The following is an 18,910-nucleotide window of genomic DNA, read 5'->3' as shown; positions in this document are numbered from 1 at the left end:
ATAAATATGTTTAAAATGCACCGAAACAACAGCTTATATTTGTAAACGTTATTTTTTGGAGTACTTATCACAGCCCCATTAATTCTCACACACCTGTTTGTAATTTGTACCGCGTTTTATAACCGCACACAAATGTTCACATTACACATTTTATCTCGGCAACTTTACTCGTGTTTGGCCGTAAAATGGTTAAATATCGAACCATAAAAACATGAAATACCTATCGTCTGTGCAAGTCATAAAGACAAATGTAATTTTTCTCGTTCAAACGTGTGCACATTTCTGGTTGAATAATTTATGAGCAACTTATAAATTTTAAGAGCTACAGCGACCTTTGAAACTACTATTCTAACTTCTCTTTTTGGTATTATTTGTGGTTTTGTAAAAGTTAGCAAATATTTTGTGAAAGAATGTCATTTCTTTATACGGACTGATTAGCTATATGAATATAAGTTTTTCATGTATTATAACTCACTTGTTAGCCAAAAAATATAAAGCTTCTACACCTATTTCCAATCAAATTATATGTTACTTTTATTTTTATATTATATGTATTTCGTGTACACATAATAATAACAACATCAAATAATAAGGCTTTCATTAAATTCCATACATATTAGAGCATATTGATAAATGAACGACTCAAATCAATAATTTACGTAATATTCTCTCGTAATATTCTGAGTTATTATTTAATTTAATTGTAATTATTATGTAACTCAGTGCTTAATTATTTATTTAATATATAGACCGTTCAGGAAATATCATATATGCATAGAAGAAAAAAAATCAGGCCTGGGCTAAATTTTATGAAGCATTCAAGAAATTACAGTTTCGTATTTTCTACCATAAAAACAGTCTTTAAATTAAAATACAAGTACACAGGCAGGAACATTTAGTTACACATAGATAATAACTATATAGAAAGCACTTGATAATTATAAATATATACTGTAAATAATATACAAATACATATCTAAATAATATAATCTAAATTTAAAATTTAACCGCAAAGCTTCAGAACACCGGTTCATCCGAAGAAGATTCATAAAAGAAAATAATAAACCACTGAGTAAATTAAATAAGCTTTTAATGAACGTTTATTAAACGTTTAATGCTGATTATAAGCATTACAAACGCGTGTTAGGAAGAAACCATACAAAAAATATTGTGTACCATAAAGCAATACAATGAATAAATAATATGAAAAAGAAATAGATTTTTTGTAATCAATCGTCATTTATTATTAAGATAGTGAATCAGTGAATAAAGTGATCATTCTGAAATACGTATTATTAATTTAATTTTTCTAATAAAAATCTTTAGATAGTAACAGTTTTTGAAATAGAGATATATTAAATTGTGAGCGTTTTAATTCAAAATATTTTCGCTGTGAAAGCGTATCTCACTGAATATAGGCGACATCCACGAGACGGTTACCCGTATAATGCACATCTTCCGCCACAACAAAGGCAAGAGCTATTGAGATAAATCCGAGTAAAGCCGTACATAACGCCTGAAGCCTACTAAATTGCCGAGTGAGCACCGCATCGTGTTCCTTGCGTTATTAGCATTTACAAAAATACATTTAACATTACGGTTGAACAAAAAATAGACTTTAAAGTGGGCAAAGTTAATTTATCATGCTCCTAGTATCACTGCAGACATGGACTTGCCTTTTTTTTACAAATTGATATAGTTTAACATAATTATTTTGTTTAAAGTTATTGAACGTCAACTCTGTTAGCACAAATATAAACCTGGGTGGTTCGATGGGCTAATGTCTCTGAAAATTTTTAATTGCTTTTTGAAGTGAAAAATAAATGAGAAAACGTTTTAATGCGCTTTATAATTCTGCTGAATTGTTTTAAAAGAATTAATAAATGTGTCCGTAAATTCACAATCAAAGTATTTGTATATGTGCGCTCAAAAAATAAAAATCCAGTTACAAAATTTTGTATAAAATAATTACTTTTCATGTCTTAACATAGTCAAAAAGATTATTTCCAGTGTCAGCAAAAACGCAATGTTAAAGCAGTATCTATCTAGACGGTCCTTCTTATTCTTTCTTATTACACATGCATTACATTGAACCAAAGAACTGAACCCCGAGCGGTGTGATAACTTCATCTATATATCTTTGTGGAAAATTTTTCCTTGAAATTTTATTTGAAATTATTTTTATATAAAGACGATACCCAGTAAAATTTTTATATAACTAAGCATATTGAATTTATTTCTTAATATATTATTGTTAATACTTTCTGTTAACATAGTACGAGAACTAATTATTTTATAAGAATATATCAAATATCTTAAATTTGTGTTCCGTTTGATGTGGCGTCACGTCGCCTTTGTGATACTAAATATTCGCAGAATAAAACCCGTCGGGAATGTTTAATATGAGTTGAACGAAAGAAGAATTCTTTATTAAAAACAATGATGTAGCAGCTTTTGAAAAATGTTTTGACAGGGTCCAGCTATTACACCGGCGGATTTAATCAAAAAACAAAAATTGTTCGTAAAATTTTTAACAATATAAAATGTACTAAAGACTTGAAACAGGATATTTTGTACTGAAAATAAATCTCGTTGGTAATCATATCTAAGAAGGAGTTCTACTGAAAATATTTATGTTACGTTAGGAAACTTCGTCGGCGGCCTCGCAGTCTCTTGCACAATATTACAGTTTGCATTAGTTTACTCCTGGTTTAGAACACAAACATGTAGAAACTCAGGTACATATATTATTTAGTACAGAATATCTTATTACAACACATTGCTCAGCAAAAAGCTATAAATCAGTGGCTCATTAGGGAATGTCAATCATGTGACAAAAGAGACATTCTATTTCAAGTTAACTCTCACAGAAAATATTGTATTAGTTTTCTGTTACATGCTCGTGTGTTTTTGGCAAATGGAGCAATATTATAAATCATTTGTCAAGCAAATTAATTTTAGTTATGAAAAATTTATTTATTATCAATGTTTACAAATAAGTTAAATATGATATAAAAATCTGCTATGTTTCTTCTAAAGACGTCAGTAACACATGCAATCCTTATTACTTTATGGTAGCATTTTTTGAACTCTAAATTCTTTCTTACTTTAAATGAATTATTCGCACATTAAGTTTTAGTTGTATTGATTGGAAAATATTCTTATGCCTCATATTCAGTACATTATTCAATACATAAAACGCATATGATAAATATTTCTTAGTTATTCCCGCAAAGCGTAACACAACGTAATCGCTTCGTAATTGGCAGTCGTTTTATGGTTCATTTTAACTGTTTTTCCATATCGCGAACGAAATATGGAAGTTAGTTTAGCTGTTGCAATAGTTACTTTCGGTTACATCATTTTATTGACTAGCTGTGTACATTCATTGCAGCCAAAAGTAAAGCGTTCTGTTTTGGAAAAAAGAAAAGGTAATAATTTAATAATAAAAAAATTATGTAAATAGAGAAAGTTTTGCTTCAGTTTTTACTCTGCTTTTATTTATATACTGAAGACAATTTACATTGACTCTATCCTTACTAAGACCGCAAGATTAAGGATAATGACTCCACTTTAATTAAACTTGAAGTATCTACGTTCTTTAATATAAACAGTGGATTATGTCTAAGCTATGAGTAGACCGGGAAAAACAAAAAATAAAGAATATATGTAAAAACTCAATACCTCAGTGTTTAATTTCTATGAGATCTTTATAAGAATAGTAACGTTTTTATAACATTTTCAGTACAATCTACATAAGCTATCGCTGGCTTGGTAGAGATAGAGATAGCAGAGAGTGAAAAAGATGTTAGTTTGCGATGTGGATTTTAAAGTTACGATTGTTGATAAAATTTTGTGAGGTAAATTTGTAAAACCTCTAAACTTTTTCAAGTTTTCATATAAATCGAATTACTCAATGCCATACGATGAAAAAAATTCCAGAGTATTTAATAAAAAAATATTACCTTTTCAGCTTATTCACTCACAAATTGTGGTGAATATCTTGGTATTTGCATGAAGTCGTCTGCATGCCCGTGGAATAATACAATTCTGGAGCGACACGACGAATGTATGGAGCAAAATAAAAATTTTGTATGCTGTCAGATAGCTCGCCTCCGCATGCCTGTTGACATGTTTATGGCTTATTGAATTTTTTTACTGTTAAACAAATATTTAATTAATGCCAAATTAATTTGTGTTTTACTGTCACTGTTATATTTAGTCTTATATAGTTTTAGTCGTATATATATTTAATCTTATATAAGAAATTGTTATAAAGATGCATAACAGATTGTTTAAATTTCTGTTATCGTTAGAGGTACGGAATTTTCGCAAAAAAAAATCACCAATTTCGCATTTAAATTTTTCAAACATTGCAAATTTCGCATTAATTTCGCATTTATACTTTAAAACTTATTAAATTTGGGGTAATAGACATTTTTCGACAAAAATTTTTCAAAATGAAAGGTGCATGCCTTAACATTTGACAAGTTTAGTTAATTAAAAAATCGTAAATAAATTAATATTCGCAACCTTAAGCGTTCTTTTTTAGTTTGATACGACGACATTGTATATTTTAAAGATGAGTTAAGCGTCCACTATGTAAAGTTGGATGTCAAATACTCTGTATTAGATTCTGCTCCACCAAAGGACGAAAAGTTGCATTTGACGGCCAACAAATTGTCATGCATATTATGATTTATATTTTTATTAATGAGTTCATGGATTAGCCCATTGATGGCAGAGTTCGAAAAAAAGATAAGGCGTTTTTCTAAAAATTAGGGATTTTCAACTGACCAGAGGTCTTTTACACAAAACAAAGAGCTTTTAACTGATAAGTAAGCCAAGAAATATATCCCATAGGCCTTAGGGGTCTATGATACGGGGTTGACATCACTGAATTTACCTATGAAAGTGTGTTTATTCATCAATTAACTCATTTAAAAATGATCTTGAAAAACAGAAAAATTGCATACATTTCGCATTTATTCGCATTTATAAGAAATTTTCGCATTTATTCGCATCTATTTCGTAAATACGAAATTTCCGTACCCCTAGTTATCGTTTATATGCTTCCTGATATTATATTTCCAGCTTCCAATGGAAACTCCTAGTAGATGACGAAAGTAATCTCAGAGAACTGCTGAATAATTATAAATATTATTAGCCTGTCTATCAGCCAGTCAGTTGCCAATTACTACTATGGTCTGTACCTTAAATTATTTTAGCTTCCATAGTGTGGTTTGCAAGATGTGTTCGGTAGCGTCTATTTATTTGCTGCTAAAATTGTATATAAGCTCTACAGCATTGTCGTATAGATGGAGTAGTGGTTGGTGAAACCAAGTAACTCAATTAACAATACCTTTAATTGATAATAGCTTGCAGATTACAGATCGTTGAGTATTAAATTCAACGAAAATTTTGAAAACCCAGAAGGGCTGCAATGACCATCACCATTTAAATCGAAATAGATATAAGATCTATAATCTTTTACCTAATAAAAGATATTTAATATCTAAACATATCTTCCAACATCAATTGAGTATAAATATTGGGCTAATGATGTTTCATCTCATCTTTAAAGTAAGCAATGCTGATAATGATTCAATATTTTAGAACGTTTGACAGCAACCTTAATATAGAATTCAATTTACTTTTTAAAAGGTTGCGATTTTCTGAGATAATGGATACAACTATATTGTAAAGCAGGTTTTATATATATTATTCTTTAAAAAAGTAAATTCTTCGTCTCTGATTTATTAAACTATCATAAACCAATGGATAAACATAAATGACACAAAGCAACAAAATAAAATGAAATCTGTCATCAAATACGGATACCGAGGTTTCTTCATTTAGTATAAAGCATTCGTTTATTTGTTGATGTGACTCGCAACGAAACGCAAGGGGATTTCAACGATATTTTGCTTTTATATTCGAAAAGTAATCGTTACTTCGAAGCCTTTCGGTCGCCGTTATCACAGGGGAGTTGGGTATTAATGAAAACATTTCTTGTTTTCTTTTTTTACGTAAAAGCTATGTGTGCAAGCACTAATGTTAGACTTTGTCAAATTTGAGAAGTTTATTTGTTTAGAAAAAAAAAATTTTCTTTTTTATATATGTAGTCAATATGACCAGCAGTAGATTGAAATCATAACACAATCAAGTTTTTATTATTACTAACAATTTTAATTATTAATATTATCATATATTATCATTTAGAACAGTCTATCTTTCATACAAGACGACCACATACGTTGGTACATCTCAGGCAACGTTATGATTGAAATTGGTTGGCAAACAAAATGTACTAACACGTCTTAAAATGTCGAGCGCAGAAGCGGTTCAGAACCGGCTCGTTTATTTAAAAATTCGAAACATTGTTATGGGCAACACCTTTACCATTATGTAATCTTTTTGTTATCTTTGAAGACAATGTCATGTCTGAATCTTTTAAATTTTCAACTACGACTCTGACACGTGATCTCTCACTCTGGTGGCTCACATTGGCAAGTTGAATGCAGTGGGTAGTCCAAGCTGTGCTCCGAACATATGGTTGTTGGATCTTATGGTTGTTGAGATATCCTACCCACAAGGACAGTCGATTGTCGAAAGCCGCTGGATGCAGGTCGATTTAAGCCGGTCCTACAATAAATCTGTGAGGAAGGTTATGTTCGGCAATTGATGTCATACGGCTGAAATGATGCTGATAAGCATCTAATTAGGTATTGAAACTATTTACCTAAAATAATGTTTTTTTCACGAAAAAAATGTTTGAGTAATAAGAGGCCCATTTGTTCAAATAAAATCATAAAAATTTTTAATTGCGTTTATAAACACACCGTTTCATGCCGGCTTCGGTTTTGAGGTTAATAACGCGGCTTTGTCACCACGAACAATGACGCACGAACTGGAACGCGGCTCTAGCACCTCATTAGTAATGTTGAACTCCGTACATCGCGATGAGATTATTTATTCTAGGACAACAGGCGAAATATTTATGTTTTTAAGTTCTTTTATGTATATATAACAAACAACTTCCTTAAAAACTGTGTATTGCTTTATAAACAAGAATCTTATTATGTATCCTTTCTGGCGGACGTATGGTTCTTTATAACAAGTTACTTTTACTAGTGGAAGGTATTTTTTTAGAAGGCGGCTCCTGCGGCAGCCTTCACGCAGTATGAAAAACATGTTTAGGTTGTGAGAGTACCGTAGTATAATTAATTTAGTCAATAAGTTATTCTAAGGAATACTGCTTAGCTTCGTACAGTCATAACATCCATGCCGTATTTACAGGTGTGGTTCAAAAAAGATAAGCGACGAGTTGAAATTCGACGAGTTAAAAACCAGCTAACTTTTCAATAAACGAATATCTATAACCTGGTACTATTTAGTTTTTATCCGTTATTTGATACCACAAAATCTTTTATATAAATCTTATCCGGATCAAACCGTCAGCCGATAGATGCCCACTGTCGTAAATACAAGACGTAGTCTTCCCCCAAATATACCCATGTTGATTGTATTTGCTTGCTAAATATTTTAATGAATTAAAAACTGAGAGAGCTACAATGATGTGTTGAATATATGCACCAATGTTTATAGCCAAACAGATATGCGTTTTAAACAGAGTATTCCTAACTAAAATCAAGTTTAATTTATTGACAATAAGCGGTTGAGCTTCGACAAGCGCAAATTGTGGAAAGTGACATTTAATTAGCGTAATTGTAATATCAGTCGCTGTTACATAGTTAGCAGGAAACTTTATTTACAGATTTCATGCTGACGTTATTATGGATAAAGCGTGTTTTACATATCAGATTACTGTATTTGACCCTTTTTACTTTTGAAAGTCGATTCATAATTGATAACTTATTTGATAAATGAAGGAAGATATACACGAAATAAAACAATAAAATTCGCTATGATTTACTTGCTGTAAAGCCGTACGTGTGTAATCTCGAAAACGATCAATTTTTCGAAAAGAAACATGTGTTGGTTTCTTGTTTCATCTTCTTCGTTGTTACGGGATGTCGCGGATCAGTTTTTCATGAAGTAAGCTATAGGTTAATGATAAATTAGGAATGACGATATTATTTTTCCTTAATTCTTTTTTACTGTTTTGTATTTTTTTCCAATTAGCAGTTAATTAAACAAGGTCAACGCACCATTTAATGCCTTTTCAATTTTAGTAGTAGTTAATAATTTATTTTAAATCTGATCCATTAACATAAATTATTTAATAAAAACCTTTTAGAGATTAAAGAAACCCTTTCAAGAAATTCCAAAGCTCAGATTTTCTGTTTAATATTCCAGGAATCTTAATGTAACTTTGACTTAGCTGAACAGAGTTTTAAGTATTAATTTTGTACATATTTTTGTTTATTAAATATACTTTTGAACTTGTTCAAAAAACTGACAATGAAGTCTAACATACAGATTGGTTATAGGTCTAAAAGCTTTTAAGTGAATGTGTCGCAAATTAGTTAATTGATAATGTTAAATGATATGATAATTGTTAAATGATATACTTTATCAAAAAATCAATGGTTTCAGAAAAAACTAATGATTATATAATAAGTATAATGTAATGATTATATATTGTAAGAAAAAGAATTGAAAATTCGGATTACGACATACTATAATTAAATTTTTTTTATTATATGTCACACAAATATAATAAGAAATAATTAATATTATGTATGTAAGGAAAAAATAAATAAATGTAACATATTTCAGAATGATAATATTATACAGAGTGATTCAAAATGCTTTTTACCTATAACAAATCATTCTCTATGCTTATTTAAAAAAAATTCTTTTATAGTCGTAACTGGCTACAGTCTAACTGTTAAATTTGCTTAGGATCTGAAGTGAACATAAGTAGTAATTATTGCGTAGGAAGCATTATCTCATAAAAAAGATACAATGTTGCTATGTTACAGTGAGAAGCAAGACGTAGGTACTGTGAAACTTAGCTAATGAGGCTTTCCATCTTACATACTGGAGTGGCGAGTACAACTTGCAAGATTTTGTATTACTGAAGTATGTGTAACGCGGCATTGTTATGGGTTACTCGTCTTGTACTACATTAACTTTGCCCTGATTCAAAAAATTTAGTTGTTTCTATATATAAGTGAACGATGTGCACATATCCACGAACCATGCGTAAACACTTAGTATTTAATAATTATTTTTTCCTAAATTTAGCAAATTCAACAAAAATAATAAAGCAACATTAAATTTGTTTTAATAAATTGTAAATTCCAGACAAAGGCGGGTATGGAATCCAAATAGCTTAACGAATATTTGACGAAAAAAGGACGATGTAAAATGAATGAGTTCCTTAATTCAGTCTAGCGTGATATTGGCCTCTTAGTCGTGTTCACCTTTATTTAATTCCAGCGCGTAATTTTTTTTTAATTTGTTTGAATTTGTTTTTCACATAAGTTTGAAAAGCTCTATTAAACGGCGTATGAAAATAGATTATTACTAAAAAAAAGGTTATAGTTATCTAAGTTGAACATAAAATAAAACTAAATGTACTTAATCATCAATAACATGTTACTGAAATTATACGAAATCTTACAACTGCCGACGGTAAAATTTCCGAAGGTTAATTATTGAAGCCATCAATCAAAAAGCTTTTTAATTATGAAATTCAGCACAAGTCATTATTCCAATAATTACTAATGCGTAACTGTAACTTAACAAAACATAACAAGGAATATATGAAATGTACATTTATTACTGAATCGTGTAAAAGTGATGAAATTTTTCTCAAAACCTGTTATTTACCCAACATATTCGCTATAATTAAAATTAAAATTTTAAGTATAAAATATTGGAATCAAATTTGACCAATTCTCTCATGCTTGTAGCCCTAAGAACAAACCTTTGATGTTATTTAGCAATTTGTTAGGAAGCCTTGCTATTTCTAGTCGTTTTCTGTTAATAAGCTTCATTAAAAAAAAAACAATTAACAATCATTTTGAAACTCCGACAAGCCTTAACAGTGATGCAACCAAAGTTAATTAAAACTGATTTAGAGAGGCCACAAAGCGGCTAATCTTACTTAAGTTAGGTCGACGCTAACTGGTATTGATTTTGCACCCTTCCATCTGCAAATTCTGCATAGATTTAAAAGATTTTCGAACTCTAGGGAAACTTATGCTACTTATAACTTATGAAACTTTGCGATTTTGTAATCATCATCTTGACAACCATTTCATAACTTTGCCATATATTTCCACTTAGACCGTTTTCATTCAACGTCTTCCGACGACCTTTACAAGGTCGACCTACTTCTTTATGTCTACCTTGTCGGTGGACGATCAATATTGCGCGTGTCGGTCCTGGTCTCCATTTCTGAACCAAAAAGCTCTAGCGGCAACCAGCTCTGTGCGCTATGTGACCTGGCTATTACCACTTCAATTTCTCAATCTACTGGGTTATGCTGTTTACGTTTAATTCAGAAATAACACTCTCCGTAGCCCTTTCAGTGGCTGTAAACTAGCCAATGTGAGCCGAAGTGAGAGACCACGTTTCACTGTCGTATGTCATTACTGGCAATCCAAATTGGTCGAAGACTTTCGTACAACACTAAGAGATAAGATTTGTGTTATGTAGATATAACATTTTCGTATATTTGAATAATATACGTAGAAAATAAAATTACAAAGTGACACGAACTCAATATTAAAATATATATCTACATGATATCTAAAGCAGTATAAGCCAAAATATATTAACTCAATTTTATAAGGACAATGTTTTTAGACAAATAAACATTTTGTCGTTCCACGGTTCTGGGCGATTCTGTTATCTGATATATATGAAATTGATATCACAAGATCAGATCACGTCCGGGCGGAACCCTTAACCTGATCATGGGCTCAAAGAGATGCCGACGTGACGAGACTTTGTATGATGCTAAACGACCCTTACACAATGTATTTTTACACTTCAATTAGAGTCTGTATTGTCGAAATGTTTTTTTATGTAAATTGATCTATTATTTAATTTATTCAACATGATATCAATTAATATGGGGCGTCTGTATAATTCTTTTGTGAGCAAAATCCTTTACACCTATTTCCAATCACCATATACAAAGAAATCACACGGAAATATGGTAAATTATTTTTTTTTTCTATAGGAAAGCGTCCGATCAGTAACTTCTGGAACTACGAAATCTGAAGAGACAGATATATATAATAATTTTAAATTTTAATTTGTAGTAATCCGAATTTTCCATACGCTTTTTCTTACTTACGTTACTTTACAGCATCACAACATTAATTGACAGCGAATAACTCATATATAACACCGTATATTATCACTAGCGGTAAATAATCGCAGGAAAATACTTTACCTGATTTATGGCATTGGAGATGCATGTGCACCGATATAATGAATTAAGACGAATGATGAACACAATATTAACCAATTTAGATTGTTATTGGATGTTTTAATCATTTAGGAATTACGTTTAAAAATTTTAAGATAATTTCTTTATAATGACTTAAAACTTTCTGAAACAAGGTTGATTATTTAGGAATAAATTCGCATCAAAATGAGATAATTTGACGCGCTTTTTACCAAGTCAGTATCAATGAATGTTTAGCAATCGATTCTATTAATTTAAAGTTTAATGTATAACAAAAATACCTGAAAATCCTTATTGGTTCTATTATATAATATCATTAGACTTTCTTGGTCTTATACAATATGCACACAATAGGGGCAATCAATGAAATAACAAATTTGCATTTTGGTCAGGCTGAATTATATGCTATTAGTTTTCAATGCCGCTACAAATAAATTTGTGAACCATGGATTCTGAATTGCCCGGTCGATTAGTCTGTAAACTAATAATAAGAATGCATAAGTAATATAATAAATATTACTTATATATTTTTAGATAACTTATATCATACTTTAAGTGTTATTATATTACTAATATTAAGTAAGACCCTTTGAACGATTCTTCTTTTGATTTTAAGATTATAGTATTTAAAGACCCTGTGTCGAAATGCTTGCTTTATACAATTCTGAACGCCCATGTCACGATATCATATGATTTTTAGAGATAATACATATTTATATCGTATTATTTGCCTATTTTATCATGAAGGTGAAGATAAAAAATGAAAATGTATGTATTGCAAGTTATTGTGCCTATTATTTGCAATATATTTATTATGATAAATAAAAATCATGTATTATACATCATTATTCAACAGCGGTAGCTTAGAGGTAAAGGACTGAGACTTGCAATTGTAGGTCGCGGGTTCGATTCCCGGGATACAATTTTATATAATTTACACTTTGTTCATTTATTATATAGGATTGTCAATGCTCACAAGTTTCCAACAATTGCGGATAGTAGCAAGGGTGTATTTGTAACAAGGGCGGACAGCAGCGTCCTTCGCGTGGCGATTATGGTACATCCCCCATAGATGTATTTGCGAGAGGTCTATGACTTGCTGTGGGAATTTATTGGCTAAAACGACGACCTATTATTAAATATTTTATATCGCATCAGTCAATGTGTCCAATTATTCAAAATCTGAACAGTAAATAAACGATAAGAATTAGTCATTCGATATTTTTCCATAATATATACATAAAACTAGCTGATTCCGCAAACGTTGTTTTGCCATGTATGTTATAAACAAGAAAAATTAAAAAACAAATAAAAAATGAAGGTTGATTGTAGAGGAATGAAAATATAGGGTTGTATATATTTTTGAATGCTGTACCATAAAAAAATAACGACAAAAAATTTTGTCTAAAAAAAATTAGGGGTAGACCATCCTTAACATTTAGGGGGATGAAAAATAGATGTTGTCCGATTATCTGTGAGATCATCCCCGGATTATCCTTGGCCGATATGCACGCTAAGATTCACGAAATTCGGTTTCGGAGGAGTTCAATCACGCATACCGTGACACGAGAATTTTATATATTAGATGTAAAACAAAAACCTAAATTAACAATTTTTTTTCAAATTTCATTATACCTAAATAGTTGAAGTATATGTTTAAGTTTAAGTGGCTTGGGTAGGCCACGTACTACATGTACTGACAACATAGGCCGAGTCGCTGTGTAGGCAGCGCATGAATGGTCAATGTGGCGATTTTGGGGGAGACATATGTCTTGCAGTGGTCGTTTTTTGGCCAACATGAATGAATAAATATATTTAAGCCTTGGAATACTAACAAAATGCTCGTAAGTGCGTCAGTAGATTACTAATTTGGCTAAACAGTAAACGTTTTTTATTTGCTGGTTAACATTGTTATGTTATCTGGTGGTATTTACTATTCATAATAAAATATAAGGAAAAAGAAAGCGGTTTGACAATGATAGCGTGTCATATATAACTACAAAACGGTACCATCGATTACATATATTAAAAAATCTCTCAACTTGATTAAACAATTCTATTAAAAATTTTGATATGTTTGTAGAGTTAATGTACATAAATTTTGTAATTGCCATCTCGGAGACGTTAAAGTTCGCCATGGCACATAATATATATGAAGTTCGAATGGAGAGACGTCGTTGTTTGCAAAAGGGATAGTTGTGAAATATTTTGTTTCACGATTTCTTTGAGGATGCAAATTTAGATATAATATTTAGAAATATTTAAAATCCGAAATTAGGTTTATTAAATGTTACGAAAATAGGTGAAAGATTCTTTGATGAAGATTCCATTGAAGAACCTATTATTGCTTGTTATATTGGAAACTTTGATTGTTTTGTAAAATCGGGGGACATCATAAAATATAGATTAATCGAAGGCTCATTAAAACTTTAGTCTTGCTGTTGAACTTTAAAATGAATTTCGAACTCAGGATAAAGTTTTAGTTGGTAGAATCCGCAAGCATTCGTATTCATGGGAACTCAGCTGGATAGCAATTGCGGCATCGTCAATGTTCGCAAAAGACTTCGAAACGTTTTTCAATATTTAAGTTTAATTTCTTAAGTGAAATGACCTTTGTATGTCTATATAACGATCGAAAAAATATGGACGTTTGAAAAATTAAAAAAGATTCTTTTTTCATGTAATTATTTTACCTCTGTGCGCATTTGTAAGAAATACAAAGTCAAGTTTTTTTTATCAACTACTCTGAATACATTTTATTGAACTGAACCTATTTCTTTTAAGTTCTTTTTCATAACTTTCATTTTAAAAATATAAAGAATATCGTTATATAAAAATAAGCTATCAATAGAACTGATCTCTTATTAAGAATATGATAGTGACTCAAGCAGCGAAAGAAGATTACATTGAATATTCGCCCGTCGCAATAACGACATAAAAATTGAAAATAATTTCTGCATTAATATACATTATTATTATTAACACCTAATAATTATTCCATTATCTTTTCATAAAATAGTACTAGGTTTTAATTATCTCACATTGATTACATTATTATTAGGTTTATTAATTTATTAATATACTTCGTTATATATTTTACTATGACTAAAATAAATGTCATATTTTTTTGCGATTTATTCGGTTAGTTTATGTTAATTTCATTTTAGGTTATTTATGATAAGTAATAATATCATGTTCCTGGTCGTTGTCGTGTGAAAGGTATTTATGGAGGGATATACTGTAATTGCTACGCTTGGCAGGCGGGATGGTGATGGCAGAGTAGTATTTCATCCTCTGGAAATTCGTTTCTGAGTAGCGATCCTAAGTAATTAATGCACAAACGAATTATATAACATATCTCGGGAATCAAAACCGCGACGTACGGTCAGAAGTCTCAGTCCTTTATCGCTAGGCTACCACCGCTCATTACTCTTGTATTTAACATACATATAATATATACTTCAACATATATAACGTTGAATCCACACATCTAAGCTAATCACCTAGAGATTTGCTTGAGCGCTCGTAAACTGAGCTAGGAAAACAGTCATATGGTAAAAGCAGTTATTACCGTGGTTCCTATACGTGCGTTGTTTATCGAAGTTTTCAATATTTTAGAGTTTCAGTATATTTCATGTCTTCGTCTGAAAACTGGAACCATATAGATTAAGTGAAAGAAGATTTTAATAGAGAGGCTAATGACTTTACAATCAAACCACGTTATTATCATAATAGTATCAGTCGTACGACGTCCACTGTTGGACATAGGCCCTTCTATAGATTGGAAAAAATATCGGTTAGAAGAGGCTTACCTCCAGCCAGCGTTTTCCGACAATCTTAACAAGGTCAACCGTCCACCTTCCGGATGGACACAATACGCATTCTTGTTATCATAATCACTATTAATATAGCACTGATAACACCAACCATCAATTCCCTCCAATCTATAATGAGTATAGTTAAAATAGATTTGGTTCACAGTCACCTAGTATTTAGAAAAAAGTAGAACAATGGTGCAAACTAAAAACGAATTAAAGCAACATAGAGTTAAGCACATTATACAGAGCAGGGTCTAACTTTTTATTTTAATTCTGATAAAACCAGCGAACCATTTACATTTTAAGTCTTTAATGTAATCGCGTCGCGCTCTGAATTCGTAATCAGATTGAATCATTGTATTCAACAGACCCCCAGGTCTCATTTACATCTCTTTCAACAAACGTTTTTAATCCAGAATTAAAGAAGGATTGCTCAATAATATACTTTCATTATCAAGTTAATAGGATACTTTAATTTTAATTAAGTTTTATAAATAACTTCAATAAGTTCTAGTCTCCTTGGCAAGCTCGCTGTCGCTCATCAAGCGACGCTTAAAATAACTGATATAGCCCGGAGGATTGGAAAGTTGTACTTTAAGGCTCTGGATTGGAAACTACGGACTATAGCTTAGGACGTCAACTCACAAGGTGGATATACGACCTTGTTGCGATCGGCCGAAGACGCTGGATGCAAAAATCTATGGAGGAGACCTATAAAGAGCAGTGGACCTCCCACGGCTAGAATGATCATGATGAAATTACTATAATAAATTTATAAAAGAACAAGAAATTAATCTATTATAAATTTCTATTGTGCATGTTTTAGAACGCCGACTGTAGTCCCTGTCCCCTGGTTATGTATAGTATTTAACTAAAAATTAATATCCTGTTACCCGTCAGTGGTTTCGAGTCTGGAGCTAATAATAATCTATTTGTAATTCAATTTAAAGCCAATTTCAAAAGGTATGTACTGTGAAATTCAAAAAATTTATGTTGGTGTTATTTTGAACAGAATTCGTTAAACTGTCTTAATACTTAAACATAATATCTTAGTATCGTCCAGATAAAATGTTTCTTTCCTGGTAAAAAGTATAGTATTACGGAGGTTCAGAAGTGCTTTTGTATTTTAATAACAGAAGCCAACGGCCGGCTGGTAAACGAAAAACAATTTAATTTTAAATAATCGATAGGAAAAAATACAGCTCCAAAAAATTGCGAAGCATAAGTATTGAACTCGGGCGAGGGAGAAGAAAACCACTGGACCACGTTTTAGTTGCACCTGTTGTACGACATTAATGGGAAGTAATTTCAGTTCGTAGTAAAATATATTAAAAACCATACAAACCGCTGAATTTATTTTACGTTTATTTTTATCGTTTTTACAACGTACTTTTCGCGTTAAGCCACGGAAAAATTTAATAAAGGCGTAAATAGAATTTATCGGTATTGTATTCTTTTGTACTGTGGAAAACAAAATTTGTATAGCGTCTGCGAACAAAGCGTTAAGCTTGTGACTATTGCATTTCTTAAACTTTGCAACGACAATACAATTCTAGTTTTTTAAAAAATTTAACACATACATAATTTTTAAAATGTCATATATAGTTGCATAGTTATTTGTGTAACTAAGCAGGCAGTCAAGTGTGTACTGTGCTAGTTGTATCACTTTGTAGCACAAAAACATCACAAATTTAACCTTCCTCGCAAGTTAATGGAACGATAAAAAGAATAATCGGTCCAGATATTCTTGAGTTATCCAACATATTTGACAATTTATTTTTATTTGTATATTTTTATTAGATATATTTCTAACTCATAACGTGAAATTTTATATCTAATGTACTAATAAAATATTGTGTAGATAATTTATAAGAATTTACAATATCTAAGTTATATTTTGATTCAGTAATGTAAATTTTAATGTTGTGATGTTTCATTAAGACATTAATGGTAGAACGCTAGAATTGAAAGGCGTTAGAAACGGTTTAATTAAACACAAAGAGAGCTCAAATATCTCCATGATTTGATCCTGTCGAATTCGTCCAGTTTTTTATTTGTTACGTATTTAAAAGGGAATTAAAAGTTAAATTTGAATTTTGTCATTTTATTTGTAACTTTAACGAAATAGTTGATTCGCGAACAAAAGCATGTATCTTATTGACTAACAACGTTTTTCAATATCACATTTTGAATAGCTTATTTACTATGCTCATCTATTTATTTCAGAGTTTTAATTTATTATTGATTATTATTTTATTATCATTATCAGGTAGCTAATGTTGACATGATTCCGCGAGTCTTGAAACAGGTTTGGGTATGTGATTGTCTTAAAGAGAGAGTTCACAATCTTCGAATTCTTGTGAATTTGAAAGTAAGTATTGAATCAAGTTTACTGCAGCACGTGCGCAGAACACAAGTCTCCGTTAAAATAGTGTCTGCAACTCGACGGAAGCTATTTAAATGACATAATAATTAAAAATTAAAACTGTGTTTCTATATTACATTATATTATATTATATTATATTATATTATATTATATTATATTATATTATATTATATTATATTATATTATATTATATTATATTATATTATATTATATTATATTATATTATATTATATTATATTATATTATATTATATTATATTATATTATATTATATTATATTAAAATGTGCCGAACTGTGACGTATAATTCAAAACTTAATGAATAAAATTTAATTAATAATGGGATTGACATTTGGAACACTCAAAATCTGTCATGGCTGAAGTCTTTTTTATTCTATAATATAATGGATTAGTTAGATACTGAGGTTGAGGGATCAACCGCAATAATTAAATATTAAAAAAATTGCTTTAATTAAATTCACGTCTTTGTTTATACACGAAGGTATGAGCCCTGTAAAATTGATTTTTAGGTTTAAGTAATAGGTTTTGAGTTAAACAATGAAAGAGCCTTCTTTGCAGACATCACAAGTTAAAGATTTTCATTATTACGTAGATAATTAAGGCACAGGGAAAATGGCGTGAACTAAATTTTTTTGCGAGTAAATTAAAAATCTGGTACAAAATTTGCAAATAGGTCACCCTGCAAAGAGCGAAACTTTAAAGCATCGAAATTAACTTCAAGCGTATGACATTTGACACGCTTTGACATTTTTAAGTGTTCGGGTAGAAATTTTCACGGAATACTTGATGACTTCTTTCTCTAATTACTCCGTCTTTTCTATTTTTATAAACCTGATCGTGCTTTAACTAAATAACTTCTTTGTTATTTGCGGGAAAGTATTAAATTACAGGCTCCTTTTATTTTAAGTTTAATAATTAAGAAGCTCAACTTATGACAGCCAGTATAATGTTCGAATATAACACCTAAAAAAGTTAATATCTGAACTTATAAGATTACATTAATTTTGTGCCCGCAGTATTAATTTTTTTTACCTTAATGATTTTGCCTAATACTATATCAGCTTTTGTCATAATAAAATGGAAGAGATACAGCGTTTTCTCCAAAAATCCTAACTATATGTTAATATTTCTTTGCTAAGGTATTTTGAAGCAAACAGTTTACTTTTTGATGTATTAACAAGTAATATCCGTAAGGGAATCCGTATACGAGATTAAACCCACAAAGCTTTGCAATTCATCGATAAGATTAGAGATGAGAACTTTTAAGATTGATGAGAATCTTCCAGGAGAACAAA

Source organism: Battus philenor, unplaced genomic scaffold (genome assembly GCF_028537555.1).
Source record: "Battus philenor isolate CCGP_79_NKW_IND1 unplaced genomic scaffold, ilBatPhil1.0.hap1 SCAF_2, whole genome shotgun sequence".
NCBI lineage: Eukaryota > Metazoa > Arthropoda > Insecta > Lepidoptera > Papilionidae > Battus > Battus philenor.
The sequence above is the reverse complement of the archived record's forward strand: the minus strand, read 5'-3'. Positions refer to the sequence as shown.